Genomic DNA, 20,479 nt, shown 5'->3' on the forward strand with positions numbered 1-20,479 from the left:
CTAAAATTCTGATCAGATTAAACTGGTTGTTTCAGTGACTTTTGCTCTTCTTGTTGGTGGGGGAATTGTACCTCCTGCTTGGTAATAGCCCCCAAGGTGTTCATGGGGGCCCCATGGGATGGGGGGATGGGGGGTTCATGTCACACATGCCTTCCCAGACAAGTGGCAGCCTCAGCTTTTCCTCTTTCCTTCTACTCTGGGATTCTGCTGGGTCCCTCAAGCATCCCATTGTGCCAGCCAGTTCTGCTGGCTCCTTTGGTTACGACCCTGAGCACCACTGTTGATGAAAGGAAGCCTGTGAGATGGCAGAGCTTCATAAGGTTCATGGCACAGTGGGGTGACACTGACTCCTCTTTGTGCCCTCTCTGTTGAAGTGGCACCAAAGCCACTTGTGGCCAATACCCCTCAGAGATTTTGGTGAAGCCATTTGTATTCGTTTGTTAGGGCTAATATAACAAGTCCCACAACCTGGGTGACTTCAAGAACAGAAACTTATTATCTCAGAGTTCTGGAGGCTAGAAATCTGAAATCAAGGTGTTGGCAGGATTGTCTCTTCTTAAGATTATAAGGGAGAATCTGTTCTAGGCCTCTCTCCTAGCTTCTGGTAGTTTGCTGGCAATCTTGGGTGTTCCTTGGCTTATAGAAGTGTCACCCTCATCACTGCCTTCATGTTTACATGGTGTTCTCTCTGTGTGTGCATGTCTGTTTCCATATTCCCCCATTTTATAAGGACACTGTTCATATTGGATTAGAGTCCACCCTACTCCAGTATGACTTCATCTTAACTAAGTATGTCTGCAACGACCTTGTTTCCAAGTTATGAGACACTGGGGGTTAAGACTTGAATGTCTGATTTTTAAGAGGACACAATTCAACCCATAACACTGATCCTACAAGGTTTTTTGAGTTTTTTCTTAATAAGAATTGAAAGAGACCCTTTGGTTATAGGATTGTGACCAAAAGAAGGTAAATAGGATAACATAGATGAATCACTTTGTAAATGGAAAAGTGCTATCCAGATGGTAGCTGTTACTAAGGGATAATGCTGATATGTTTGCATATAGGCTCCCATCAAGAGATCTGCATGGAGAAACCCTAAAGGAAACTCCTCAAGCCCCTCGTTCTCTCATCACAGCTAGAAAGACAGGGATGGGTCATTGGATTTTCCTCCATAGGAAGTTGTTGGTGTTATAAGGGAGCTGGTAACAAAGTAAGAGACACGCCTAGCACTCACCTCCCTTCTACTCAGAGAATTGATTACTACCTTTCCCCAAAGAAAATTAACTACAGCGGCCCCTGAATCCAACCTTTTTGAAATTCTTAGTATCTGACTTCAAGTTTGATTGTAATCTCCTTGTGGAGTGGGAGCAGAGAGTCACAGAATTCGGAAGGAGAATCAGAGATCCTGTATTTGGACTAGACTGGTTTCAGCGTTTTTGATGTTGTTGTTCCCTTGATGAGCACAGAGGCCTGAGATCCCACACCTCATTAAAGAACGTTTTGTTTGTTTAATTCCTTTTTTCTTAATTCTTCACAGTGCAGTGCTTTAGAGTCAGTGGGCCTTCTCTGAATGCTACTGGTCAGTTTACTTTGCTTTTCTTCTATGTTTTTATTAGTCTGGAAATGGTTACGAACCCGTGTCCCCTGCACTGGCAGGAGGATTCTTAACCACTGCGCCACCAGGGAAGCCCCTGTTCATTATATTTTAATGATTTATTTACCTGGCCATCTATTCCACTGACCTAGAGAAACTTTTGAAGCCAAGGCATGTGTACTGCTCCTATTTTTATCTAAAACAGTGGTTCTCAAACTTTAGCAGGCATCAGAATCACCTGGAGGGCTTGTTAAACCACAGATTGCTGGCCCATCCCCAGAGTTTCGTTCAGTAGGTGTGGGTTAGGGCTGAAAATTTGTATTTCTCACAAGTTCTCAGGTGTTGCTGCTACTGCTGCTGGCCTCGCCGCGGGGTGGGGGGGGGGGTGGTGTCACACTTTGAGAACCAGTGATCTAGAGCAGTCGCTGGCAGACGATAAGTGCACCGTAAATGTTTCTGGATGCATGAATTCATGAGTGAAGGTGAGGAAGATTATCTTTTATATGACACTAGGAGACTGTGGAGAGAAAAAGGGAGGTTGCTTATCTGCCCCTTCTGCTTTCCTAGAGTGATGAGAACAAAATGACATCATTTACTGAAAGCACTTTGAAAGCAGCTACACCTTTGGCTAGTCCTGTCAGTGCCTATTCCTCAGTCCCGAGGCTTGTCAGGGAGTGGGTTCAGGGCTTCCTTAATGTGAGAGCAGAGGAGACAAGCCTTGAGTTTCTTTACTTGCTGTTTTTGGGGCAAAGATAGTCAAAACTCTGTACTTCCTATTTCAAAGAGTTGCAAAAGCTGGTTTTCAGTTATTTAACTGGCACAGACTTTAAGTTCAGTCTAGTCCTTTTAAGAGAACTGACTTCTCATATATTTTTCTAGTCTAACAAAAGCAATCATAAATTAATAAAACCATAAGCCAAAGAAAATAAATTAGTAGTTGGTTGAAAAAAATTTAATCTATTTGCTTAAATGCAAATTAAATTAAAAATTACATTCATACAATCATGTGTTCCATAAAGATTTCTATGAACACTTCTGATTAATTTCATGGAAAAATAGAAATATGGCTTGTTTCAAACAAGTTATTAAATACATATTGATTGCTGTAAGTGTAACACTGTTGTGTTAGCAATTCATTTACAACACATGCTGCTTTAAAAACAAAATGTTTCCTTGAGCTGTGTTGAACTCATATCTGTTTCCAAATCACTTGAAAACTGGAGTGGTTGAAAATGGATTAGATGCAAAGGAAGAAGCATGGAGTCAGTGGGAAATCTACTAATTGGACTCTGGAGAAAGAAACCATAGAAGTCATTGGTCAGTTCTTGACAGTGAATTGGTAGTAGGGCTTTTGGTAAAAAAAGAGGGAAGAAGTTAATGAAAAAAAAAGGGGGGAATCAAAGCTTCAAGAGAAAGCACAACAACTTGACTGAACCCAGGAAGGGTGAGTTTGGAATCTCAATGGAAGGGAGAGTCTTAGAATGAAGAAGTTGCTCCTCTTCTGAGTCAGGAGGAAGTGAAGGGGAGCAAGGAGGATGGTGACAGTTTTACCTTGTAAAAGTTCAGAGACCTCATCTAATCTTCATTTTATGGCAGAGGAAACCAAAGCCCAGAGAGGTGCAGTGACCTGTCCAAGGTCACCTCACACAAGGCCAGTCCCAGGTCTGGTACCAGGTTACAGCTCTCCTTCCTCACTCCATATTATCCCCTCTCATTTTCACTTCCTTACAACCTCACTTTTGTTTCCTTAGCACATTAAGCAATTGTTTACTAGATATTGTTGATGGCTGTGGAAAAGAACAAAGGCAGGAAAAAAATAATAAAAGCAAATTCAATTTAGATGAGAAACAATTCAAATGCTTAATTGGTTGAAAAAAAATCAAGAACAGGTGGTGCTCTAGTCTGCCAGGAATCTTCAAATGAGCGTCTGGATGTTATTTTGTATTCAAAATGAAAAATGTAGAAGTCTTTGTGTGTAAAGATACATCACAGCATGCAAGGTGTAGAGGTTATATGAAGAAATCCAATTTGGACTGGAGAGAACATTGATGCAGATTCCAGTTGCACAGCTGCTATTTACATAGACTCATGTAGATTGCATCAGTGGTAGTCGTCTACTTTCCATGTAGTCGCAAAATGGCGTCCTGGAAGAAAATGGCCACACAATCACTACTTCAACTGTGCCACACCACTGTTTGTACCACAGTCTGCCAGAGGCAAAACATTCATGGTCCTACTTTTTCAACCTTTGTTTCAAATCCGTCCTGCTTCCTGTCAATGCCCTCCAGTCGAAGACCCACAGGAACACCCCTGGATTTGAACAAGTATGCTTATTACTCATTCCAGAAAGGGAGAATGCACACCATGGGCAACCATGGTGTGTCTCAGCAAGAGGCTGTTAGGAAGGACTTATAGAACTTGTTTGACTGAGTACTTTGGGGAAGACCCAAGGAAGCAGAGGTTCATCCTGGATTGCTACTCTCTGAAATCAAGGACAATTCTATTATTGAATATCCCTGTAAATCTTATGTATAGGGAGTGCAGCAGAGCTAAAGCTGTACTTGGGAAAGAAGCAGCAGTCACTCACATTAGCCAGGCTGTCTGCTATTCTGTGGTCTGGACAATGTTCATGCTTTGTCTGTGTTTAGATACGATTACTAAATGGCTGTGTTTTTGTCTCATTCCATCCTGGTCACAGAGTGGCCTTGTTTGATGATGATTTTCTGTGAAACTGTTTACGTTCAACAGGAGAATGTCAAGGCCCAGCTAACAGTACTAGGTCAGCTTCTTGGATGTCAGGGGTGCTTTTCTCTTTTTCTGAATGAATTAAGTTAGAGGAAAAAGGCAAAGTTTTGTGATGTGATTTCCAAAATTGAGTGTTTGTGTGTGTCCACCGATCTCTTCATTGATACATGCAAACGAGTGGTATGTAATTTGGATAGGTTTACTAAGAGCTTTGGAGCCCTTGTACTAACCACTCTCACTTTTTCACTTGAACTACAGGAACTGCTCTGTGAATTTTGGGTTAAAGCATCTGTGGAACAAGAATAAACAAACCAGCGCCCGAAGATTGGACCTACTTCATTAGCGTGTTGCCTAAAAAGTGAGTTTGGCACAGTGTGGGAATAGAGGATGTGGAGAGCTAAACTGCTCTGCATTACTGGGGGTGAACACACAGTTGGACTGTTCAGGGGCAATCAGGGAGAGAGGTGGTGCAGAGAGAGAAATGCGAAGGAAGGGAAGAGGAATAATCAGCAAGAAGGCAAAAGGTCCAGAGATGTACTGAAGGCAGGTGCCTGATGGAATTTTCAAGAATGGTGCTGTGTGATACATGCTTTAAATTTGCTTGTTTGCAGTGCAGCAGTAAAATCCTCCACTTACGACCTTCAGTAAAAAAACACAAGAGCTTGAAATGAAGGTGGGACTGGGTTGGGGATAATCTAGGAGGAAAAAAAAAGCTAAGAAGTAGAGAACAGACATTCAGTATAATTTGAAATAGAAATAAGCATAGAACATAAGTTCCCCCAGGAACACGAAGAGGTCCTGGGCAGGCATTCCAGAGTGTACAGAACAGGAGGTTGAACCAATTTTATGGACCTTAAGGGACAGGGTGACCTAAGATAATATGCGGATAAGGAACATAAAAGACTTGGGGAAAACAACAAAATAAGTTCTTAGCATGATCTGAGGAGTCAGGACAAATATCTAGATAATTCAAACCAAAATAAATTTAAAAATCCAAACCTCTATGCTTCTAATATATAGATGCTTCAGGAAAAAGTTTAGTTTCTAACTTTCTGTCTTAAACTCTCAGTCAAGAAACAAATTTACAGGACCTATAAGGCAAGCAAACATGCACCCTCTTTTTTTTGGTGTCAAAAAAAGACAATGAATTTCAAGTGATTCTCTGATATTCATGACTGTGAGGATAGATTCAAAGCTTTCAAATTAAGTTTTCAGTGTTTTCTGGTTGTCGGTGTCTGCAGACTGGGTTGGTATTTTAAACCTGAGGTCACGGTTGGAGTTTAGTTTTCATATCCAACTTGGAGAATTTTGAGGTTCCCAAGGCTATTCTTGAGGCTTGATTGTCATATAGTCTCTAGTGCTTGAGTGAGAGAGAGGAAAAGATAGGGAACTGGAGACCTTTGTTTTGTTTTTCTTCCTTTGAACACTGCCGGAAGCAGGTAAAGCTCTCTCCATAGTAACCTCTATCCTTGCCCCTCAAAGTGTGGTCTGAGGACCAGCAGCATCAACATTACCTGGGAACTTGTTAGAAATGCAGCAGCATCTCAGGACCCCATCTGAGACCCGCTGAATTGGAACCTGCGTTGTAGCAAGATCCCCAGTGAGATTCATATGCACATTAATGTTTGAGGAGCATTCATCTAGGAAGTGTTACACAAATCCATTTCTTAGGTGATAGGGGAGCTAGCCTATAAAAAAGGGAAGGGACATCACTAGATGTACAAACTTCCCAGCTAGATGTCTAGCTGCTACTAGAAATTTCATTAGGGATTTTGTTGTGAATTTGGTGTGAATTATATAGCTTAGGGACAGAGAAGGGACAGTAGGGACTTGGCTACACCTGGGACTCTACAACAGCTTACTAAAAGGCCTAGTTGGTTTCTTAATATGCTCCTCACTGAAAAGAGACTAGCAGTTTCCTACCAGGGAACCAGGTGTAGCTGATGTTCCCATTCTGATATTCCCATTACTCAGGATTTTAAAGCTGACAGATTTTGAGACATAATCTAGCTGTTATGTTCCTAGTGAAGGGGTGAGAAAAGAAAAAGGTAACATTAGCTTCTGAGGTAAAAAAAAAAGTGTCTTCTGTTTCCTTTGTACCATCTTACAGCTCTTGGTAAAGTGGGACCCTCGCAAAATGAGCACTCGATAAATGTCATTAACAGTGATTTGAACCAGAGTGGTGATATTTTTAATGCAGCTCATTCCAACGAATGTTCTGCTTCCCAAGTTAACTTTTATATACCCAGCAACCAGAAACCTACACTGCTGAGTGTACAGAATATCGGGCTCCAGCTTAAGTGTGATTAGATATTGATTTCTGAGCCCCGCAAGCATTTAGCGATGCAGAAGCTCTTGAGCGCTGGATCATCATGGACTGTGGGGCTGACGCTGGCAGAGTTCCAGCAGTCACAATCTGTGGAAACATTCTAGAGTGGCCGTAAAACCCAGGCTATGGATTTGACCCTTTTGGTGGCCTGATCTGTGTCCTGGTCCACTGATTGTCCTTCTTACCCTGTCTTTGCCCCTGTCTTTGTAGACATAATGTTTTTGGTCACTGAGGGAACTAGGCAGAGAGAAGAGATATTTGGTGCAAACTCATCCTGACTGCTGGAAAAAACCAACTCAGACTTATAGGTGATGAGCTTGCAGTGAAGAATAACACAATATTACTCTTTTATAGTTGTATTATATATAGTATTGCTCTTTTTTATTTGCTGTGGGAGTTGCTATTAAAGAACTGTGGAAAAATATCCATTTAAAGCTCAAATATATGGTGTTGAGAATAAGAGCTAATCTGTTCACAAGTTGTGGAAGATTAAAGATGGCTGTATTTTTGACATTCCTCTTTCGAGATATAGGGTCTAAGTCCCCTCTCTTAGAATCTGGGCAGGCTCTGTGACTGCTTTAGTCAACAGAATACAGTCAAGGCATGGCCATGACCATTACATGACTGTGAAGTTGCTCTGATGCTGTGCCAGAAGAACGAGCTGGAAATCTTCACTCTGGAACTTGCTGGAAACTTGCCCTCTGAGGTGCCTGGAGAAACCTCCCATGGGGAAGTGACACTCCTCAGAATTTGTTGTGAACCAAACCAAAGGAATGCCCGGAGAAGCTGCTTGCTGCTGCGTGCTGCTGGCTGCTTTGAACTGCAGAGCCAGGAGCTACAGAAGCTACGAGGTAACAGGAGCACATCAGAACCAGGAAGAGAAAGCCCCTCCCTCCTCCAGCACCTCCACTGACAAAGCTTAACATTAATTCTGCTGAAAAAGAAGAAATTACACAGCTGAGAGGCAATAAATTGATCATTGTCACAGGTAAAAAAAAAGCAAACAAAACAAAAACAGAATATAGTGGAAATGATATTTGCCAGTTTCTGGACCCAGACTTTGAGAAACTGGCAGCTTCTACTTCCTGTCTTTTGGAATCTGGCCATGATACTGTGAGAAATCCAAGTCACAGAGAGAGGCTACATGTAGGCCTTCCAGTCAACGGTCTAGCTGAGCTCACAGCGAGTGGCCACGTGAGTGTGCCCTCTTAGATGTCCAGTCCCGTGGAGCCTTCAGATGACCCTAGCCACTGCCTGACCACAACTGTGTGTGAGAACCAAGGGAGAATCAGTCAGCTGAGCCAGGCAACCCACAGAACTATGAGAAAGAATGATAAATTGTTTCAAGCCACTTCATTTTTGAGTCATTTTTTATACAGCTGTAGATAAGTGGAACACAAGTTGCTCTACTTACTTATAGAAGGAGGCCACTCTAAAGCTATATGATTCCATTTTTACTCTTTCAGACATGTTCACAAGCCTCACACTTGGAAGATTCCCTGCTGCCCAGTGCAAATATTTGGCCCACCTAAGCTTACAATATCATACCTTCTCAAGTTCAGACTTTGAAAGGTGCCTTCTCATTGAGAAAAGCTCATGCTTGCTTTATTGAATTATCACAGAGACCACCACAATGGTGAGACCATTGGGTGTTCCTGGTTCTATTCTCAAACACAGATCCAAAAGTAGCATTACGCACACTCTGTGAGTCTGTCCACTTCTGATTCCATGTGGCCAGTTCTTCATTTAGTTCCTTCAGGTGGGAGCTGTTCTGGTAGGGAGTCCACCAGAGCACCAGACAGTGTCCATAAATGTCCTGTGTTATTGCCTTTCATCTGATAAATGGAACTTCCCAAAGGACTATGAGTATGTTGAAGTCAGTATTTTGTTTTGGCCTCTCTTCCTGTATCTTATCTGTGGGGCATTGTGTCAATTCATGAGTCATGACACACTGGGAGCTGGTATTCTTACAGAGTTTTGGTACAAACTTCCAAGGGTACAAACTACCAGTCTCCATGTCTGCCCTATTCTAGCTCAGGATTCTCGGTCTTGGCTGCACATAACAATCACCTGGGAAGTGTTCAGTAAAGCAAAACTACCCATGCCTGGTCTTACCCTGGATTAATTAAATAAAAATATCTGGGGGTGGGACACCAGTCCCACATAGTGTATCTGTATGTCCAAATCTTACCTTTTCTTTAAGGCCCAGCTCAAATACTATTTTCTACATGAAGCTACAGAGTCCCACAATTGGCATCATTTCTTCTTCTTTCGAATTAGTTATTTTATTTTGGACTGTTTTTTCTACCTATCGTATGCTTTATTATCTCTTTTCCTTCTCCTTATACTCATGATATGTCTCTGATATGTATGTATACACAGTGGAAACTCAATAAGTATTTATTAAATGAAGACATAAATGGATGTTGGGAAAACCATCCTGCTTCCCATGAACACCAAGTTTGCTTTTGTGCTGATGGAGATTGAGGTGCCTAGGTATGGCCTCAGTCTACACTCCTCAGTTAGAATTGCCTTGTAGCCATCCCCCCGCCCCAGCCCCAGCCCCCAACCATGGCAGAGCCCACCTGCCGTTGCTCTTGAATCTCTGTCTCTGGTTGCTCCCAGTCACCATCTTTCCTCTTGTTACTATTCAGTTAAGTTTTTTCTTATTTGAATGACTCTTCTTTACAAAGGCCTAAATACTTACTTTCTAGGCTTGGATGGTCATCAGAGGGAAGACGGATGTTCCACAGTGTGCTTTTGAAAGTACCAAGACTGATAGGGGTGCCTGCTTATCTCCCTGCTGACAAAGAACTAGCTATTTACTGAGCTAAAATGATAAATATTCCAAGAGCAAGCTCTGAAATCACCAAGCCCCACAGTACTCTTTGCAGTCTCTGTGCTATCTATACTGATGAAGCCACTAGATGTAAGTCTTAGCCAGTAAAAGAGACAGTGGATAATTGTTTTGGATTTTAGGGCCTCTGCTGAAATGTCACTGATTTTCAAGTTTCCAGTAAACTTAGAACGGACTTCAAACAGATGGATCAGTGTAGTCCTTTTTCACTTTTTGTATGTAGCATTTTTTCCCACCTGTTACTCATTCATTTTTACTTGTGCTCTGAAACACAAAAGTCATCTTATTTTTTCTTTAGAATTCATAATTTTAAGAGGTTACTAGAAAAGTCCTCTGATTCACCTGTAATTGAAGAGTTCCCCTTTGAAGTTCAAATCTTTCTTAGCTCTAATTTGAAAGGGAGTTACATTTCTGTGATGGACTCATGACATTTCTTGCCGGAAAAGGTCAGATTTTAATGCTTTCTTGTGATATATGCATCTGGCTCAAGATCAGGCAGTTTTGAATGATGGAATTTAATTGTAATTTAGTAAAGGGCTAAGAGATAAGAAATTATGGCTTTGCTGTAATGCCTGAGCTATACACCAATTCCCTAGCAGCCTTCATGGGGGTTTGTGGGTTAGAAGCTGCAACTTCAAGAAGCCTTTCAGGGACACCATGATGATGCTCTGAGTAAAAGCAAAACCTCATCTTGGCTCAAGTTCCAGTGATTACCTGACATCCTACCTTAGAAAAATAAAGACAATTGCCAAGGTATAAATCCTTGTCTTCTGAACATTCTGGAAATCCAGATGGATATTTACCTATTACCTCCCATTTTGTCCAACTGCCTCAAACTTCTTACACTGTCACTTCCTTTTTCCCCAACTAAAGTTCTTGAGTATACAAAGATACCTACCTACCTTCCTCCCTTTGTTGTGTGAAAAAAGGACTGCTTAAGATCAAATTAACTGAATGAGAATTCTCCCTTCCCAATCTAAGAAAGTCACTTCTCTCTATTCTGTTTTAAATGAATTAGAGAATTGATCCAACTAGGGTATGAGTTAGTCATACATTTATTAACAACAGATAATGTGATGTGGTAGAAAAAGTATTAGGACTGGATTTAAGCCCTCAATCCTTAATAGAACTTAGACTCTCTGAACTTCAATTTCCACCTGTTTAAATTACCTGTTAGCCTCAGGTTTCTTATCTAGTAAATTGCTTTGAGGCTTAAATAAAATGATAGTCTCCTTGGGATTGTTCTGTTATCCTGTGTTCTGGGGCATGCTAATCCACTGCTCATGGTACCTGATAATGCCCTCTTGTAGTGCATTTTTTTCTCATGTTGTTTTAATTTGTGCTTACGGGCTCATCCTCAGCTGGGATTATTATCATAATGTATGAGTCATATGTTTCCTGGGTTGTGGGAGTACGTTTACAGAGATGGTTTATATTTGTCCTGTCTGGGTGTCCCCAGGATTTCACTTGTCTAGGGTGAATTTTCACAGTAATATGTCCGTTTGAGATTCCAGCACCATGTGGATAGTATTCATTTGGACTCCATATCTATACGTGGCACAAACTAGAGCTTGTGGGCCTACCAGACCTGATGCTTCTTTGCTTCTTACTCGGCCCTCTTGTGAAGTTCTCCCATTCACCTTACACAATGCGGGGAGGGTTTATGTAGAAGTGTAAGTTCTAGCATCACACTTCATATGGACCCAAGGCCTCATCTCTGATTTTCATTGGGATTTTATGACTCTAGTCTCTCTCCTTTAGGGTCTGCTACCCTCCAGGGTTCTGCTGCATTCCCTCAAGTTGTATGAGTTCCTATGTAGTTTTTTGGAAACCAGAAAACTCCCCCGTCTGTCTTTTGAGTTTGACTTTAAAAAAATACTGTAGTTTATCCAGCATCTCTGCTTTGTAAAGGGAAAGAGGGTCTGAGTTCAGTTTGCAACACTGCTGAAACTAAAAATCAAATGTGTATTTCTTATGAGAATTTTCTCTTGTTAACCACTTTATTTCATGAAGACACCACTGTTCACTGGTAGAAGCACTGCTTCCCAGATGCTGTTGAGCATAGGAGCCCCCCTGGGGATTTTGTTAAGGTACAGATTCTGATTCCTGTAGGACTGGGGTCAGGATGAGATTCTGCATTGTTACCAAGCTCCCCAGTGACGCTGATGCTCCTGACCGCACTCTGAGTAATGAGGATTTGAGAGAGACCAGTAATGACTTCTTCCCAATTGCTGATTTATCAGTTGCTGGAATTCATCTGGTGTGGTTGCCTGATAAAATCTTCACCCATCTGGTCTTGAAAATGAAACTTTGTGTTGAAAGCAGTTTGAAATTGTAAAGAGCTATACAATATTTCTCCATTTGGGAAAAAGAATCTATAAATTCAAAATGGAATTAAATTGTCCTTGAAAATACCCAGAAACCCCCATCAGCATTTCTAAAACCTCCCTTCTGCCTCCTCATTTTCTTCTTATTAAACCTATTTTTGCTCAAGCTGAAATTCTGGACAAATTAATGAAAGAATTAACTGTCTAATTTAAGTTTTCTTTTTAAATTACTTATATTATTAATATTTATCTTGATTTTTTTTGTTGTAATTGTATTATTTTGTATGCTTTAGCCTGGGAACTTATTCATTATGGTTAATATCAATCCTAGAGAATGGAATATTTGAGTTCCAAACAATTGGTGTATCAGGCGAATCTTCGGGCTGTGAGATTATTAGTATGATCAAAGATTCACATGAAGTTAGAAGATTCTGTTGCCCTTATATAGGATGGGAACCATTTTCCAAACTTTCTCCTTGTACCCCAGAACTTAAAAAAGCAAATCAAAGGTTGATTGGCATCCTGGCATGGCTAACTTTTGCTACTTACATCTTAATTTTATGGATTTAATTTAATGGACTAAAACTGGTGTGACCTTTAGAATTAATCAGGGGTGTCAAGTAAGGTGTGTTACAAGCTGACTTTCCCCATGTGGACTTATAGAAAGCTGGGTGTGACCTTATAACTGTGGGGTATGGTGGGAGGTGACACAGTGGGAGGTGACAGGGAAGAGAAGCAGGGTCCTGTGCCAGGTGCCTGACTCTGTGATGGCTCTGTCATCATGTCACCTAAAGTACCTGGGCAAGGCACATCCCCTTGTCAGGTCTCTGTTACCTCATCTACGATATGAGGGTTTGAGTGAGGCCATCTTCTGTTTCTTCCGTCTACAACACTATTCCCCACTTCCCATCACTTATGCCCATGTTCCATCTGCAAATCCATGAGCCACACGACAGGAAGAAAACAAGTGTTACCATATCTGTGAAGAGTCTGATCAGAAGGGCCTCTGAACAGGAACAGTGAGTGAAGAAATTTGTAGGAAAAAACTGACCCATGGGGGCTTCCCTCGTGGCGCAGTGGTTGGGAGTCCGCCTGCCGATGCTAGGGAACGCGGGTTCGTGCCCCGGTCCGGGAAGATCCCACATGCTGCGGAGCGGCTGGGCCCTTGAGCCATGGCCGCTGAGCCTGCGCGTCCGGAGCCTTTGCTCCAGAACGGGAGAGGCCACAGCGGTGAGAGGCCCGCGTACCACAGAAAAAACAACAACAACAACAAAAAACTGACCCATGTCCTGCTGCTTCACACAGGAAGAATAAGTTTGAGGCTCGTGTGACCTAAATTGACATTTTTATTTGGAGAGAGGGTGTCGTGGGTTAAATGGTAGCCCACTGAAAAGTTATGTCTACCTGGACCTGTGGATTTGACCTTATGTGGTTATCACCATATTACCTTTGCAGATGTAATTAAGTTAAGGATCTCGAGATGGGATCATGTTGGTTTAGGCCCTAAATCCATTGGCAACAGTCCTTATAAGAGAAAAAAGGGCAGAAGACACATAAGAGGAGAAGGTCGCATGAAGACCTAGGCAGAAATTGGAGAGATACAGCTACAAGCCAAGGACACTAAGACATGCCAGCAGCGATCAGAAGCTAGAAGAGAGGCATAGAACAGATCTTCCCTCAGAGCCCCTGGAAGGAACCAACCCTGCTGACATCTTGATTTTGGACTTCCAGCCTCCAAAACTGAGGGAGAATAAGTTTCTGTTGCTTTAAGCCACCTAGTCTGTGGTAATTTGTTATAGCAGCCACATAAAAACGAATACAGAAAGTATAGCAGCACCAGTATTTACTAAATGTTCTAAATAAGTTTTACATTCATTATTTATATAAATTTATTCCTCATGATCATTTTATAAAGTAGGTACTATCATTACTGACATTCTAGAAGTTAGGAAACTCAGGCACAGAGAGGTTATATAACTGGCCTGAAGTCACACAGCTAATAAGTGAAATTGGAATTCAAACCCCGAGTTCATTTTCCTTTACCTCTAAGGTCTACCTCCTACCTGTCAATAACGTGGTGGTTATGGAGCCCGCCATGTGGTATTTTCTTCACTGGCCATTGGGACCAGCACTTTGTATTCTGTCACAGCTGGTGGTGCTCACTGCTGTAAGGCTGTGGTGACAGGGCCTCTTGAAAATCCAACAGAGTAGAACTTAGAGCTTATTGTCTTAAAGTGAGTAATTTTCCATAAAAGGCAATTTAAGGGAAAGCTATACTCTCCCAAGTTGCAGAGGTGTAGGAGTTACAGAAAGCATTCCTCCCTTTGAGAGCACAATACAACCCTGAAGGTATCTGGGCAGAATTTCACCCAGTTCAGTTTGGCAGTTTTTCAGGAAGTTAGTGCTGGGAGAAGAAAGTGGAAAATGTGAAAATATAATTCAGTTCTTGAAGGGACAGGGGATTATTTTTAAAAATAAAGACTGGGGAAACACTTAAAACCCTAGTTAGCAGGGAGGATAGCCATTAAAAGCATTTCAAAAAAACCAAACTGTGTTCTTATCAGGGTATTCAGTTCTGGAGCAAGCAGCCCAGAGAGAGGCACAGGAGGCCTGAAGCCCCTTTAAGATGCCCTTCCTTGCCTGAGGGGCCTGTGGGAAGGAGCAGGTTTCCAGCGGCCTCTTCAGTCTGGGAAAGTTTCCAGAGAGCAAGGCCTTCTTGAATGCTGACAGCCTCTTCTGCTTTCATGGAAACTTCTAGCTGGGGAGGGGGGTGTTGTCAAATGCATGCAGATTACTTTATGTCACTGCTTTATTGTGAGGGAGAAGGAGAGTTCAACCTCCCAACCTTTACGTTGGCATTCACTTAGTTAAGAACATTTGTTAAATTTTGTGAAAGATGAATGAAGCTGGTTTCTCAAAGATGATGCTTGGGTGCCTTGCTTTGTGTTTGAGGGTACAGGGTTGACTGCTAGGGGACATCTATACTTGATCAGGACTCAGCTATGGCTTGGGGACTTTTTCCTTGAATGTTCTTGGAAGGAATGGAACCTCTATAATAATAAGGATAATAAGGAATATTTGTAAATCACTTTAGAGTTTAATAATTGCACTTGTCTCTGTTTTTTCATTTAATTTTCACAACATCCCTGTGATGTAACTATCATCTCAGTGTAACAGATCTGAAAATCAAAGCCTTGGAAAGAGAAAGTAGTCTGACCAATTTGCTTACACTGGAAATATTATTAAATGAGATAGGTGTAAGGCACTAAGAATGTAGCCTGGCATCCAGTAAGTACCAATTAAGTGAAGCCACCTGTTGTCACTCTCACCCTGCTTGTTATTATTATTGTTTGTTAATTACTATCTGATAGAGTTGGCACTGCAGCCCAGATTGCTGACCCCATACTGCCAACATTTTCTGAAACAGGAGGATGCCATTTCCTACTTGACCATATTTCCTTAGAGTTTTTTCCTTTCTCTTTCTTTTTTTTTTTTTTTTTCTGCGGTACACGGGCCTCTCACTGTTGTGGCCTCTCCCGTTGCGGAGCACAGGCTCCGGACGCACAGGCTCAGTGGCCATGGCTCACGGGCCTTCCTGGACTGGGGCACGAACCCATGTCCCCTGCATCGGCAGGCGGACGCTCAACTACTGCACCACCAGGGAAGCCCTCTCTTTTTTATTTAAGTTCAGAGAGCCAGCTAACAAGTGGAACCAATGGGTTATGAGAACAATCTGGATGCAACATGTCATTCCCTGGATCACCAGGTTGATTCGGGCAATCTGGCTGGGCAGTACTTACATACAGATCAAGAAGAATGGTTCTTTCAGATAGGAGACTGAGGTCAAGTAGAGTCAACAGTGGAAGCCTTTTAGTAAGGCAATAAGACTACCTAAGAACATGGAGCATTTGAGGAGCTTGCAGAGAAATGATTTTCCTGGGTGTGCAGTGAGCACACAGGTAAATCTCTCTCCCTTCAGAGGAGGTGAAATTTACCTATACCAGCCCTGATTGGGGGCTGTGTTGGAGAGGAGGGGGAGGTCTGCAGTTCTTTAGATTTCACTTGAGCATGAGTATAGACTCTTTGACCTTTGCCCACGATAAAGAGAGAAGCTGGCATGGAGGATGTATTCCCTTACATGTCTTCTAGATGCTCCCAGACAAATAGTTCTTGTTTTCTCGCTTTTAACCAAGAGGACAATAATCCCCATTCTCCTGGGCTATTGAGCAGAAGGCTCAATCTATCCTACAGACATTTGTGAACAGTCGGGTGGGGTGTGTAGGTTGTGGAATGAACAGCCAGTCTAACTGACACACTTAGGATGACAAGCCTGGTGATCGTGGACTGGGTGTTCTCTCTGCCCACAGAGTAGCCACCATTTGCAGACCCTTCAGAAAGTGTAAGAACGGAGGAAAGGCGGAAGTCAAAATTCAGTCCACCTGGAGAAAGAAACCAAAGCTAGCCTCTGAGCAGGTGTTGAGTCAGATCGCCTATCCAAGTTAAATGGAAGGAATCTACAGTTTGATTTAGCTGATCAACACAGCATACAGACTGAAATCTCATGGTTAATAACCTACCAGTGGTGCAGGACCAACTAAACTGACTAAATTTCCAATATTAATTAGCCAGTAGATGTTTGAAGGGCTATGAATAGAACATTGAACTCTAGAAACTGGTTCTATGTTGTAGAGATCTAGTTTCATGGGCAAAAGCCCTCCACTGTGTAGGAGTCAGCCTGTGGTGGTGGAGACAGCTGCACCTGAGGTCGGGGCAGCTTAGCAAATTCCACTAGTTCTCTGAGTCTGTGATTCCCAAATAGATAAAATAAGAGCATGATCTTAAAGATTCTCTAGTGATTTTGATTCCAACTCCCATTTCCATTCATTTGGCACCTTATTAAATTCTTCCATAACACGTGAACCTTTAACTATGTCATCACATAGAGTGAGGGTCACCGTGGCCCTGAGGTTGGTGATGGCTCACAGTCTCCTGATTTGGGAAAGCTATATTCATTTCTACAATGTTCTACAATGCAATACTATTGTCTCTCTCTCTCTCTTTTTCTTTAAATTTATTTTTTGGCCGCATGGCATGTGGGATCCTAGTTCCCTGATCAGGGATCAAACCTGCGCCCCCTGCATTGGAAGCTCAGAGTCTTAACCACTGGACCACCAGGGAAGCCCCACATTTGTCTATTTATAACCACAAAATAAACCATGTGGTTCTATCATCTGGGCTGATTAGCTTATTTTATTCACTGGACAAATATTTAATTGAATTTATACCATGTGCAACATGGTATAGTCATTTTGTTCAAGCAGTATGAGGTGAGCCATGGATCATTCCTGGAGGGACTGGTTAACTTCAGGAAGACTAAAGTTTGTTGCAGTAGCCAGGGGCTGCTCCCCTCCTCACCAGCCACTCAGCAAGTATGCTGGGGTCGCCAAAGACACCTTGCAAGTGTACAGATGACTCAGCTGAAAATGTAAGCAAGGAGGTGGGGAAGAATGAGGTTGGGCATCAGGAGACCAAGGTCTTTTGTCCACAGTTGTATGACCTTGAAGAGGTCATTTATGCTCTTCACACTCAGATTCCTTAGCTGTAAATAAGAAATTTTGTTGAAGCGGTCTATGAGGTTCTTTCAGCGCTAAACATTTTACAATTGTAAGTCCATCACCATGACTAGAAAAGAGCTCAGAACACATGTTCCGGGGATGGTGGGTCACCAATGTTGCCCTCATGAGTATTTGTGCTTGGAGCTTCTTAGAGAAGACCCAAGGCCCAGAGTCACAAGTGATTCTCCTAAGGTGTTGTGAGTAAGAATAGGAAGCAACTCTTACATCTCTTAAACTTGTAGTCTGTGCCTTCAACTCTGAGTTATATTAACCCAGATCACAGGAACAGAAACACTCTTAAGAAATGAGGGATTTTCATCTCTTTTAGGTTACTGGTGGACAATATACACACGTGTGTCTCAATAATACCTATTTACCTAGAAACAGCCAAGGTTTCATTCAGATTTACTGTGGAAAATAGTGCTAATTCCTAGTTTTCTACACAACCAAGGGAAAAGAAAAAATGGCCATTGTTTATACCAACACACATATGGAAAATATTTTCTTAGAAGAGACAGGATATTTTAAGGTATAATGGTAGAAATGGTGGTGGGGATAGCGGAAAGGGTGGTGTTTTTTCAGAGAAAACAGAAGGATCCAATTCTTTATGTTTCTGATGCTTTTCACAGATGTGACCTCTTGGTTTCAACGTCAGATGTTCATATGTCGGTTTGATTTATAGAGCGGCTAATTCTGAGGATGGGGAAGTCAAGATGGAAATTTTGGAATATCAATTACAATCTTCATCTGCTTCCTTGTCTGGCATGGCTATAATTTGTGGACTCTACATGTAAGTTAGACATTTTCTTCTTTAACGAGGACTGTAGAAAAAGTAATGTGTGTGTGTGTTGGTAAACAGCACTCACATTTGCTTCAAGGAGAAATGATAGAGTTTTGACTTTATCTCTTATAAATGGGGACAATCTTTGTCTTCAGTTATTCATACCCAGCTCCCGACAACTTTGTTCAGACAAGAGGTGTGTCTCGGTGTTTGAAAGCGTAATCAAATTTAGTTAACAAAATGTAGACCTCACTTTGATGTTTTGCGTTCTTTGCCCTTTGTTTGGGAGGGAGGGGAGTTGCTGGGGCAGGTAAGCAAAGAGCAACTATTGTGCAAAGATGGGAAAGGATGCAGGAGAGACAGCCCAGAGCTCCCCTCCTACTGTGACCACCAAATCAAGAATTGGTTTGGATGTGACATGACCTAGGCAGCCAAGGCTCCCTGAAGAGATGCTTCTGGGTGGAAAGGGTTGAGAGCAGATCTTGTAAGTTCTGGGCCTCTGGGGAAAATGTTACCAAAGTTTCCCCCTCCTTTATTTATTTATCTATCATCTATCTATCTATCTATCTATCTATCTATCTATCTATCTATCTATTTTTGCCGTATGCGGGCCTCTCACTGTTGTGGTCTCTCCTGTTGTGGAGCACAGGCTCCAGGCGCGCAGGCTCAGCGGCCATGGCTCACGGGCCCAGCCGCTCTGCAGCATGTGGGATCTTCCCAGACCGGGGCACAAACCTGTGTCCCCTGCATCGGCAGGCGGACTCTCAACCACTGCGTCACCAGGGAAGCCCTCCTTTATTTATTTTTATAGTCTGTCTGAAATTCACCAGAATGAGGGAGATCATTTAAGATTTGGGTTATTATGATTGTCTTGAAAAACTGTGTCCTCGGTTGAACAAAAATGTTTATGTTAGTATAATGCTATTCCATGTTTGATGTGGCTTCCTTTTTCAAACTGTCACTCTGTAGGTCACTTTGGAAGATTAGAAGACAGTCTGGTTGAGAGTAAAGAGGCCCCAAGGCTGATGCAGAGGAGTTGGGATTGAGTCTTTCCTATTATGTGGCCTGAGTCTTAATGACCCCTCTTACTTCATTTGTGAGATGAGGATAAAATAATACTTGTCTACTTTGGAGGATGTTGTGAATTGGGAATGTGCCATGCAAACAGAAGATGCTAGAAGCACATCTTGGTTTCCATTTATGTTGAAAATTTGTTTTTCATTCATGCTCAGTGGGGCTGGAGAGTGGTGCAGGATGAGCTGAGAAATTCAGGGTGCAAGCCTTTCTGCAGGTGGCCATAAGAGGGTAGATTCTTTTCTGGTTTTGCCTACGACTTAAACGCATCTACCATGTTTCTTCTTGCTGCCCTAGTCCAGGACCTTTTCCCAATGTTAGCTGAGTGCATTTAATGGTCTGGTCTCCAGCTGGCTGGAGAATTCAGTTCGTAGAAGGTCTTATTCTCCAGTGTGGTGATGATGGGTTTGCAGTAGCATGCCCACAATTAGATAGATCAGAATGGGACCAATTCAGGATACCTAGCCACTGGGAGTGTTCCCTCTCTAGTTTTGTAAGTTTAAAGAGTACAATCCCTTTTCAGGAAAATGTCCGTTTTTTTATGGCTTCATGTTTTCTTAGCATCCACAAGTTACATGCATTGAGCATCAGGCAGTGGTTAAGATCATAAGCTTTGATCCAGATACCTACTTTCAAATTCTGTCCCCTTTAAGCTGAGTGACCTTCTATAATTCATACACCTGTCTGAAGTTGAGTTTCCTCATCTGCAAAATGAAGGTAATAACAGTACTTACTGAGTAGGATGAAAATGAAATAATTTGTGTAAAGTGTCTAGCATGTTGCTTGGTATTTGGAAAATCTCATGAATGTTATTATCATTATTCAATCTAGATGAATTTAGTGTTTGCTAAGGTTTGAGCTTCAGTCTGACAGATTGTGTGAGTTGATCCACTAGACCAAGGATTGGTCCAATTGCTGGTTTTGTAAATAAAATTTTGTTGGTACACATTTATTGGGCCATGCTCGTTTATTTATGTGCTGTCTCCATTGGCTTTTGCACTATAGTGTCAGATTTGAGGAGCTGTAACAGAGGCCATGTAGCCTGCTAGCCTAAAATATTATTTGGCCCTTTACAGAAAAAGTTTGTCAAACTCTGCCCTAGCCTGTTGACTCACTGGAGTTCTAATTCTCCTTCTGTGGCTGACTTGCCTGATCTT

General features: G+C 42.1%; 1 long non-coding RNA gene across 1 annotated transcript in view; it reads left to right on the forward strand.

Annotated features, from left to right (window-relative positions):
- Positions 1-18,228, forward strand: part of LOC112406251 (uncharacterized) — a 41,944-nt gene extending 23,716 nt beyond the window's left edge. Inside the window, exons 2-3 of the long non-coding RNA XR_003004516.1 lie at positions 4,598-4,697; positions 18,097-18,228. This is a non-coding gene — a long non-coding RNA (uncharacterized LOC112406251). The remainder of the gene's footprint in view (positions 1-4,597; positions 4,698-18,096) is intronic.
- The last annotated feature ends 2,251 nt before the right edge of the window (positions 18,229-20,479 follow it).

This window comes from Neophocaena asiaeorientalis, unplaced genomic scaffold, assembly GCF_003031525.2.
Source record: "Neophocaena asiaeorientalis asiaeorientalis breed wild unplaced genomic scaffold, Neophocaena_asiaeorientalis_V1.1 scaffold36, whole genome shotgun sequence".
NCBI lineage: Eukaryota > Metazoa > Chordata > Mammalia > Artiodactyla > Phocoenidae > Neophocaena > Neophocaena asiaeorientalis.